This window comes from Pinus tabuliformis, chromosome 7, assembly GCF_031772625.1.
Source record: "Pinus tabuliformis cultivar Carrire ecotype Pingquan chromosome 7, CPIR1, whole genome shotgun sequence".
NCBI classification, from domain to species: Eukaryota; Viridiplantae; Streptophyta; class Pinopsida; order Pinales; family Pinaceae; genus Pinus; species Pinus tabuliformis.
The window spans coordinates 196,138,096-196,149,500 of record NC_142293.1 but is presented as its reverse complement, the minus strand read 5'-3'; the positions used below and the strand labels follow the sequence as shown (position 1 = coordinate 196,149,500).

At 39.6% G+C, this 11,405-nt stretch overlaps 2 pseudogenes; both read right to left on the bottom strand.

The window, feature by feature from the left end:
* Positions 1-5,431: 5,431 nt before the first annotated feature.
* Positions 5,432-6,114, bottom strand: LOC149246530 (peptide deformylase 1B, chloroplastic/mitochondrial-like; annotated as a pseudogene).
* A 4,284-nt stretch (positions 6,115-10,398) lies between these two features.
* LOC149246529 (peptide deformylase 1B, chloroplastic/mitochondrial-like) lies at positions 10,399-11,082 on the bottom strand (annotated as a pseudogene).
* Positions 11,083-11,405: the final 323 nt, after the last annotated feature.

The window sequence follows — 11,405 nt, the reverse complement described above, 5'->3', positions numbered from 1 at the left end:
AGTTTGATTTTTTGATACCGGACTTCAAATTTCATTGTCCCCCATCAGCAATCTAGACCTGGAAATTAGAGACTGCCTTGACAAAAGAATGAATAGCTTCGGTGACTCACTGATGGATAAACTTATGAGTGCTGCCACTATCAATCAATACTACTATAGGGCGATGTTTAATAAAGCCTCTGATTTTGAGAGTTTTGAGCACAGAAATGCCTGCCATCACATGCAACGAGATAAATGGTTCCTCTGGGAGTTCATTATCCAGCTGCGTTTCTGTAGGTTCAAACCCCATACAGAAATTACCTTCATACGAATTCTAAAACACAGAAAATAAACAATGTGAGAGCATAACACATAAAACACATATACACAAACATTTCCCCTGGATCCCAAAACCAGGACTACCAGCTTGATTTTTCATTATGTTCCTTTCAATGTTACAATACATATTTATACATGCCGAAGCATCTAATACCATGGACTAAAAACCATTGTGTCCAAAACCATGGATCGAAAACCATCGCGTCAAAAACCATGTGCAAAAATCATGCAGAAAACCATAGGTAGGTCTGCCCAACCTAATGTAAGGTCCAAAAACAAAAAATTTTGGGGTGCTGCCTTAACCCCATAGAGTGGGTTTACCTGCACCCCTCAAACTCCCTGTGACCCCCTCACTACACAATCAGTGCAATGAAGGGGGGGCTCTGCCCCCCCTCTAACCTCCCAGTTAACTACGTGGGCTAGTCATGGAAAAAATATAACACAACCCAACATTCTCCCACTTGTTGTTTTCTTTCCACAGGGGGCCACAAGAGAGCTTAGTCATTTATCTAGCCCTGCAACACCCATTGTTTCTCTACACCAAGAGAGCTTCTCAGAGCTCACGAATTTTGTTAATGCATCTGCAGTATTCTTCAAAGTGTCCACCTTTACCAGCAACACCTTTTTGACTTCTATCATATCCCTCACAAAGTGATACTAAACATCAATGTGCTTTGTCTTTGAATGATAAGGGTTCTTTGCCAAGAAAATTGCACATTGGCTGTCACACTCTATCGTTATAGCTCCATGTACTAACCCCATACTTGAACACAATCTCTGCAACCAAACTACTTCCTTGCTTTCATGAGTGGCTGCCATGGATTTCACCTTTGTAGTTGATAGTGCCACTACAGATTATTTCTTACTCATCTAACTGAATACACCTACAAATAGGTTAAACACATACCCACTTGTAGATCTTCTCTGATCTAGATCTCCAACCGATTATGCATCAACAATGACGCAAATATCTGACACTCTATCCAATCCTGGTCTTCCTTGGTAGCACAAACCATAATCACTAGTGCCACGCAAATACCTGAAAACCCGCTTCACTATTGTCCAGTGCTCCTTCCCTAGTTTTGACATAAACCTGCTCAATACTACCATTGCATGTGCAATTTCTGGTATAGTACAGACCATCACATACATTAGGCTACCGACTGCACTTGCATATGGAACACAGGACATGTCCTCTTCCTCTTCTTGTGTCTTGGGACACTGTTCAACAGATAAATTTACACCTACAAGAATAGGAACCTTCACCGCTTTACTATCCTATGTATTAAACCTTTGCAATATTATCTCGACATACTTCCTCTGGTTTAACCAAAGCTTCCTCTTTGTCGAATCTCTTTTAATTTCCATGCCCAAAATATAGTTTGCAGCACCAATATCTTTCATGTCGAATTTGGAGGACAAATGGGTCATCAAACCCTGGATAATTTCTTTGTCATTTCCAACCAGCAACATATCATCCACATACAAGACCAGATGCATAACACGGTCACCTATTAATTTAAAATACACACTGTGATCTACTTTGATTCTGGTGAAGCCAAGTCCTTGTATAAATGTATCAAATTTCTGATACCACATCCTTGGTGATTTTTTTAACCCATACAGAGACTTCTTTAACTTGCATACCAGTTCTTTCTTACCCTTCACCACAAAGCCTTCAGGTTGCTTCATGTAGATCTCATCTTCTAGATCCCCATGAAGAAAATATGTCTTCACATCCATCTGTTCTACCTCAAAATCAAAAGTAGCAACAATAGATAAAACTAATCTAATAGAAGCTACCTTGGCAACAGAAGAAAAAATATCACCAAAATCAATTCCCGGCACCTCGGAATAACCTTTTGCTACCAACCGTCTTTTTATTCTCCACATTTCCTTCTGCATTTGTCTTCTTCTTGAACACCCATTTGTTGCCAATGGGTTTCCTTCCAGCTGACAACTCCACTAGATCCCAAGCCTCATTTTTGTGCAAAGATGCCATTTCATCAACCATGGCCTCTTTCCAGAGTTTCCCATCCTCTAAATCTACTGCTTCCTTCACAGTTCTATGATCATCACTAGCAATAGATAAACCAAAATTTGAATAGAAAGCAGATGGACTATACCTTTCTGGCTGCCTTCTTTCTCGAATTGATCTTCTCACACCCAGAGTTTGTCGCTCTTCATCTTCTAATTCCTCCTCTGCTATAGAGTCCGATTCTCCCCCTTAACATCAAACTCTATCTTCTCAGGTTCCTTTAGTTGGAATTCATGTTTAATAACATATTTCACCTCTATGAACACCAAATCTCGGTTGTAAACAACCTTCCTTGTTATTGGGTTCCAAAGCTTATAACCCTTTAAACCATCCTTATACCCAATAAAGATGCACTTTTCAGATTTACTATCCAACTTGGTTCGTTTCTCCTTTGGAACATGTACATATGCATCACATCCAAATACCCTCAGATGTGAAAGAGATGGTTTCTTACCAATCCATACCTCTTGTGGAGTCTTATACTCCAACGCTCATGAATGTGATCTATTGACGAGGTAACATGATGTCTGCACCGCCTGTGCCCAAAATTCATGTCCTAACCTGGCACTACTGAGCATGCTTCTTGCCATTTCCATCAACGTCTTATTCATTCTTTCTGCAACTCCATTTTGTTGAGGTGTATATGGAGTAGTCTTTTGTCACGCTATACCACACTTCTTACATAATTATTCAAATTCCTTACTGCAAAACTCTCCACTATTATCTGTCCTCAACACCTTTATCTTCTTCTTTGTTTGGTTTTCAACCAAAGCCTTAAATTCTTCAAACCTATCAAAGACTTTAGATTTCTTCTTAAGGAAATATATCCATGTATTCCTTGAGAATTCATCTATAAATGATAGATAATACACATACTTACCCAGTGATGGAATCTTCACATGTCTAAATACATCACTGTGCAGAAGCTCTAATATTTGTTTCGCCCTCTTACCACCAGAAGGGAAGCTCACCCGATTTTGCTTTCCCATATACACAATTTTCACAGAAATAAAAAACCAGAGAGCTATTATTCATACCTTCTACCATACCTTTACCATGAAGTATTCTAAGGCCCTTCTCTCCAATATGTCCAAGCCTTTGAGGCCACATCATGGTCTTCTCTCCAGAGACCACTAGATTTTCTGCTCCAATTTCAGGAACCACGAAACTGTTTCACCCTGTTATCTCAAAATCAGGCCCTGGAAGGCTGCAAACCAGGAAGACTTCAAGTAACTGTTTCAAACCAATCTTTTGACTAAGGCTTAGCCTCCTTAGCATGAGAGGGCTCTCTCAAAGGGTTATTGATTTTGGTTAAAAATAAGAGGGCTAACTCTTGTGACATAACAGTGACAAATATAAAGGCTGGACAAACATTAAACTAATTTCCATTGGGCCTATGGAGTCAATCACACTTCAGTAAACAATGGTACTGCCTTTACATAGAAGTCAGGGCACTTAGCATTTGAATATTCAGAACACAACACATATGGAACCACAACTCATAAGTGCACACAGGAAATCAGAGCACAATCAGTGAATTCTGAGTGATTGTACACCTATGCAACTGCAAAAGACATTAAGGAAAAGATAAAATCATACATTTTGAACATAGAAATCCTTCATGAATCCTGAGAAGAAAAGCAGCCAACTTATATTACTGAACTCTGTCTTTACATAAGCCAAAACAGTACTCTGTTTTATAAAATATCCAACCCCCATTACATTGTTGTCTCAGCTATATATAGAATCCTTATTCTAACTAATTCGAGCTTCCTCCTCCAGCATGAGGGGAGTCGATAACTACCTCTACTGACACCTATCAGCTATTGAACTAACTAATAAATACAACTAAAGTGCTGACTGGAGTTTCTAAAGAGTTCTAAATTAATTATGACTCTAACTCTATTTTCCATGCATACGACTTCTCCTTGTTCTTTGACATCTGCTCTCCTTCTGGCGGTGGCTGTGATAGCTGAGATGAATGTTTAATGCCCCACGTTTACCTTGGGTGCTGAATCTTTTAACTGTTCAGAAGTATTAGGAGATATCCCTGGTTTCTCGGCTTCAGTTTTCTCCAAAGCAATCGAATGCACAAAAACATGTCTTCAGTCCTTTAATTACCCAAAATGTGGAAGACTGCCACGTTTTGATGTGTTGTAAGCTTGGGCTATGAACATGTGTGCAGGCAAAAAGTTTCTTACAGGCAGCTCGTTTGTTGTATCTTGAATGGTGATAAAGGAGCTTTACAACAAAAATTTAAAATTTGATTTGAATCTTCAACCTTTTTAGGCATCCACCTGTCTTGACTTGATTGAGTGCTGGAAACTTCAGATGATGTTCTTGCACACCCTTTAGACATTTCCCTTTCCAAATTTCTGCTCATAATTCAAACTGCTTGATTTGCGTTACAATCATCACCTACAGCAGTTTCGTAGCGCTCTACGAAACTGCTGAGTTATTGAAAACAACTTGTTCTCTTGTAGTGATTATTTGAGGAAAGGATCTTAGAGGTCCTTGGAGTATGCAAAAAGTCGCGATTGCAGTAGAAACTTGGCCTAGAGTAAACTCTATATGCATCAGTACACATGAGCCAAATGATATAACAGAAACTGCAAGCGGTGATAACCACAGCAGAAAAATGGTTATAGCAGCATAATACATAAGCCCCCTTATCCAAATGAGTTCTTTACCATGAGCAACATCAATTTGAATCTATTCTATAACCACTTTAAATTCCCCTGAACTTGAAGTTTCAAAAAGAAAAACCTCTGTCGCCAGTGTCAAAAGGTTGAGGAGCTGATGCACATTACCCTGTCTCCTAACTAGACATGGTCATAGAAATGGACCAATTCCCCACAAATTTCGTTCATAATTAGCTGTGCTTGCAAATAATGCCCAAGAAATGCTAACCCATGTCCAAATGTTCGGAGCTGCATAGACAGTGAACCGTGGACAAATAGATTTCACTTTGAAGACATCTCTGCACTGTCCAGCGCCAGTTTACATTCACTCTTCACGTTCCTATGTTGGAAAATCTTGAAGCTCAGAATGAAATATGCTCCATTACAACTTGTCTTAGATGTGACCTTTGACTCGCTCAGAGCTGGCATACCTTTTATGATTTCATAATTTTGTTCCAAGTTCTGTAATGTCGGCCGTATAGTTTCAAGGATATCTGGTTGCATCCTCTCAAAAAAAAAAAAACAATCCTCTGGAGGTGATCGTATTCATGCTGAAAATCCTTGCATTGAACTCTTTCAAACTCAAAATGAATTTCTTTCCCTTAATGTCCCAAGCTTTGATTTTTACAGAGATAGGCCGTTATACATTACATCAAACATATCATCTGCTAATCGTTGGAGCTTTTCATCAAATATATTTATAGCCTTGTTCTTGGCTCTAACTCTTGAATCAGGGTACTTCACAATTTTCAATGACAACTCATACTGCAACTCAGAAGCAAAATCTTCCTCTTCCTCCATTTTTCGGAGCTCTGAAAGGAATCCTCCTCTCACCTGGAACATTACGCCCATCCTTGGCTTCAAATTCACGCCATTTATACTGCCAATACCGCGGGGAGAATTCAGAAGTGCCATGGCCTAAAAAGATGCTTTCACGCCGATTCTTTTCATCGTCCGTGGTGAAGAGCTTGAAATTGAATACACGAATGGAAGGAAGCCGTTAAATAATAACGGTGATGAGGCTCTCAGAGTAAAAGACGTCGGGGTTTTCAGAGGCATCATCTTTGTCATTGCCATGGCTGGCTCTTTACTTTAGCGCCATTTAATCTGATCCTTTCCCTATATTCACGCATTTCTCTTTTATTGCGCTTCTTATCCTGTAGGCCTCTTTCTCTGATAATCTGCCTAAATTGCTAATGATCAAGGACACTAAGGATTCTGTGGACTCGTCTTCTGTAATTGTCGGTGCTGAAAGAAACTCCGATGCAGCATTATTGTCCTCACTTGAACCATATAATGCTCCCTCTGCCCCAAGAGTTAAATTCAAAGCTCGCAGCCTATTATCATCAATCAACTGTAGAAAGGGATCAATAGTTTTATCTGTGAGCCTCGCCTTTACACGTATGACAAGACCTAAGCAGTTGTATGTTGTGGCTGCAAACATAAGCATTGATGTGGCCAATGTAAAGAGAGATCTGCAGTGGCATGGTCGTAAATAACAATCTTAATCAAGTGCAACGCTCCTCAATGTCAATGCAAACTGGAAACTTCGTATAAGTGTACTGTGACTTGAACTTAAGGCCTCAGTGCCCATCGAGTCCCAACTTGACTAGCTGTTACTGGTGGAGAGGTAGTTGAATCAACATGAAAAATCATAGCAAAATGACGGCATACATTGGGGACAAAATCATCTTTCGGATCTTGAAGTTCTGGTTCTGCACTGGCAACAATTACTGTCATCAACAGAACCTTAAATACAGATCTCTCTGCCATAAGCTGTGTCTTTGTTCTTACCCCAAGGTCAACCTTCATAGTTGATGTTTCAGTTCTGCGTCTTGATGGATCAATGGATGACATTAGCATCGTGCTCAAAAGTCCTGGAGTAACTCCTTCACCTGAAATATTTCCCTTCAGATTCAGAACTGATGACAAGCATACACGCAGGAGCTTGAGAGCATGCCACCTCTAAAATGCATCCACCCCAGAGCTATTTTGCATGAGAGTTGCTATGGATTCGAACAAATCCCCAATTTTGTAGCGCAACCTAAACATGTTGCGCTGCGAAACTACAAAAAGGCTAAAACCGCATCAAACTAATGTGAGCGGTTTTGAAATTTTGGCATTAGAATTTTCAGTGATAACAGTGGCTCCACTTGGGATAGTGTGCCCTTGTGGTACACTAAGAACTCGCAGGTCCAGTGCCTTATCCATTTATGACAAACAGAAATTTGCTTGACAAGCATCCCTTTCCAGCTTCTTGGGCCTTCACCTCGGGCTTAAACTTGATGATCACTGTGGGAAAAAGAAATCTACATCTACTGAAAAAAATGCTCAGTCAACCTTGAGCTTATTTGCATTTTCCTACCTACCTACCCTAACAATTCAAACTTCTTTCAGCTCAATCAATGTGAAATTTCCAATGTAGCCAATCATTTGTCTTATCTGATGTTTGATTTCTTTGACTGCATCGGAGTTCAGAGCCAATATGATATTGTGATGACCGCTGCCACTGAAATTGCCTCTGATCTTCATAGAAAAACTGAAACACTGGAGAGTAAAACTCTTCCATGTAGTCAGCTATAGGATCCCAGAATACATGGTTCTCGTAACTTTCTGGTTGTGCAAACTGATCTTCAACAGCAGTGTACTCTTCCTCAATCGTGAAAGAGAAAGGAAGCAACACTCTCTCCTTGTGTTCTGCCATAGAAAGCTGCTGAAAATAATGATCATGATTATGAAGACTATATGCCTGAATTTGACCTTGTAAACCTTCAATGTCTTTCTCAATATCTTTAGCAAATTCATCCAAAAATTTCATCTTATCCTCTGCCTTACACTCAAATGACTTTAGATATGAGGACAAGGACAAAGAAAAATTTTCGTTTGTTTCTCCATTACTATGATCATTATTCCATTGTTTGAAACCTTGAATTGAAGGAGAGTTTGCCACCGCATCTGATCTATCTATCCATTCCTCCAAAAACATAAGCCAAAAGTCTTCAAATGACTTAATGGATTTGGCAGGAAAGCTTTCAATCCATTGTTTACATTTCCCTTGAAGTGAATCATAGAACAACATAATGCAAACATCCTCATGTTTAACTCTAAGAAGCTCTGTAAAATCACAAAAATCTGATATATGCTTCAAAGTTAAACTCAAATCTTCTCCGTTGAATTTTGGACCATTCCTTAGAAAATACGCATCCTTGGGAAAATGATTTGGGAAACCATGAATTCCTGAAAAATTTATGCATGCATACCTTGAAATACGAATGGTAGCATCTGGGTCCTTCATAACTCCAATGGAATCACCATGAATCTATGAATTTCGAATTCTTCAACAATGGAGTCGCCAAGGTAGATTTGCAGCCTCAAAATGATGTCTGAGATCTTGCTACCTTCAGAAGTTCAGTCTCTTGATTTCGGGAATGAATAATCTTCAGACTCCCGGCAGACGCACGAAAATGTTATCTCAAAATCAGGCCCTGGAAGGCTGCAAACCAGGAAGACTTCAAGTAACTGTTTCAAACCAATCTTTTGACTAAGGCTTAGCCTCCTTAGCCTGAGAGGGCTCTCTCAAAGGGTTATTGATTTTGGTTAAAAATAAGAGGGCTAACTCTTGTGACATAACAGTGACAAATATAAAGGTTGGACAAACATTAAACTAATTTCCATTGGGCCTATGGAGTCAATCACACTTCAGTAAACAATGGTACTGCCTTTACATAGAAGTCAGGGCACTTAGCATTTGAATATTCAGAACACAACACATATGGAACCATAGCTCATAAGTGCACACAGGAAATCAGAGCACAATCAGTGAATTCTGAGTGATTGTACACCTATGCAACTGCAAAAGACATTAAGGAAAAGATAAAATCATACATTATGAACATAGAAATCCTTCATGAATCCTGAGAAGAAAAGCAGCCAACTTATATTACTGAACTCTGTCTTTACATAAGCCAAAACAGTACTCTGTTTTATAAAATATCCAACCCCCATTACATTGCGGTCTCAGCTATATATAGAATCCTTATTCTAACTAATTCGAGCTTCCTCCTCCAGCATGAGGGGATTCGATAACTACCTCTACTGACACCTATCAGCTATTGAACTAACTAATAAATACAACTAAAGTGCTGACTGGAGTTTTTAAAGAGTTCTAAAATAACTATGACTCTAACTCTATTTTCCATGCATACGACTTCTCCTTGTTCTTTGACATCTGCTCTCCTTCTGGCGGTGGCTGTGATAGCTGAGATGAATGTTTAATGCCCCACGTTTACCTTGGGTGCTGAAACTTTTAACTGTTCAGAAGTATTAGGAGATGTCCCTGGCTTCTCGGCTTCAGTTTTCTCCAAAGTAATCGAATGCACAGAAACATGTCTTCAGTCCTTTAATTACCCAAAATGTGGAAGACTGCCATGTTTTGATGCATTGTAAGCTTGGGCTATGAACATGTGTGCAGGCAAAAAGTTTCTTACAGGCAGCTCGTTTGTTGTATCTTGAATGGTGATAAAGGAGCTTTACAACAAAAATTTAAAATTTGATTTGAATCTTCAACCTTTTTAGGCATCCACCTGTCTTGACTTGATTGAGTGCTGGCAACTTCAGATGATGTCCTTGCACACCCTTTAGACGTTTCCCTTTCCAAATTTCTGCTCATAATTCAAACTGCTCGATTTGCGTTACAATCATCACCTACAGCAGTTTCGTAGCGCGCTACGAAACTGCTGAGTTATTGAAAACAACTTGTTCTCTTGCAGTGATTATTTGAGGAAAGGATCTTAGAGGTCCTTGGAGTATGCGAAAAGTCGTGATTGCAGTAGAAACTCGGCCTGGAGTGAACTCTATATGCATCAGTACACATGAGCCAAATGATATAACAGAAACTGCAAGCGATGATAACCACAACAGAAAAATGGTTATAGCAGCATAATACATAAGCCCCCTTATCCAAAGGCGTTCTTTACCGCGAGCAGCATCAATTTGAATCTATTCTATAACCACTTTAAATTCCCCTGAATTTGAAGTTTGAAAAAGAAAAACCTCTGTCGCCAGTGTCAAAAGGTTGAGGAGCTGATGCACATTGCCCTGTCTCCTAACTAGACGTGGTCATAGAAATGGACCAATTCCCCACAAATTTCGTTCATAATTAGCTGTGCTTGCAAATAATGCCCAAGAAATGCTAACCCATCTCCAAATGTTCGGAGCTGCATAGACAGTGAACCGTGGACAAATAGATTTCACTTTGAAGACATCTCTGCACTATCCAGCGCCAGTTTACATTCACTCTTCACGTTCCTATGTTGGAAAATCTTGAAGCTCAGAATGAAATATGCTCCATTACAAATTGTCTTAGATGTGACCTTTGACTCGCTCAGAGCTGGCATACCTGTTCTGATTTCATAATTCGGTTCCAAGTTCTGTAATGCCGGTCGTATAGTTTCAAGGATATCTGGTTGCATCCTCTCAAAAAAAAAAAAAAGAATCCTCTGGAGGTGATCGTATTCATGTTGAAAATCCTTGCATTGAACTCTTTCAAACTCAAAATGAATTTCTTTCCCTTAATGTCCCAAGCTTTGATTTTTACAGAGACAGGCCGTTATACATTACATCAAACATCTCATCTGCTAATCGTTGGAGATTTTCATCAAATATATTTATAGGCTTGTTCTTGGCTCTCAATCTTGAATCAGGGTACTTCACAATTTTAAATGACAACTCATACTACAACTCAGAAGCAAAATCTTCCTCTTCCTCCATTTTTCGGAGCTCTGAAAGGAATCCTCTTCTTGCCTGGAACATTATGCCCATCCTTGGCTTCAAATTCACGCCATTTACACTGCCAATACCGAGGGGAGAATTCAGAAGCGCCATGGCCTGAAAAGATGCTTTCATGCCGATTCTTTTCATCGTCCATGGTGAAGAGCTTGAAATTGAATACGCGAATGGAAGGAAGCCGTTAAATAATAACAGCGATGAGGCTCTCAGAGCAAAAGACGCTGGGGTTTTCAGAGGCATCATCTTCGTCATTGCCATGGCTGGCTCTTTACTTTAGCGCCATTTAATCTGATCCTTTCCCTGTATTCACGCATTTCTCCTTTATAGCGCTTCTTATCCTGTAGGCCTCTTTCTCTGATAATCTGCCTAAATTGCTAATGATCAAGGACACTAAGGATTTTGTGGACTGGACTTCTGTAATTTTCGGTGCTGAAAGAAACTCCGATGCAGCATTATTGTCCTCACTTGAACCATATAATGCTCCCTCTGCCCCAAGAGTTAAATTCAAAGCTCGCAGCCTATTATCATCAATCAACTGTAGAAAGGGATCAATAGTTTTATCTGTGAGCCTTGCCTTTACA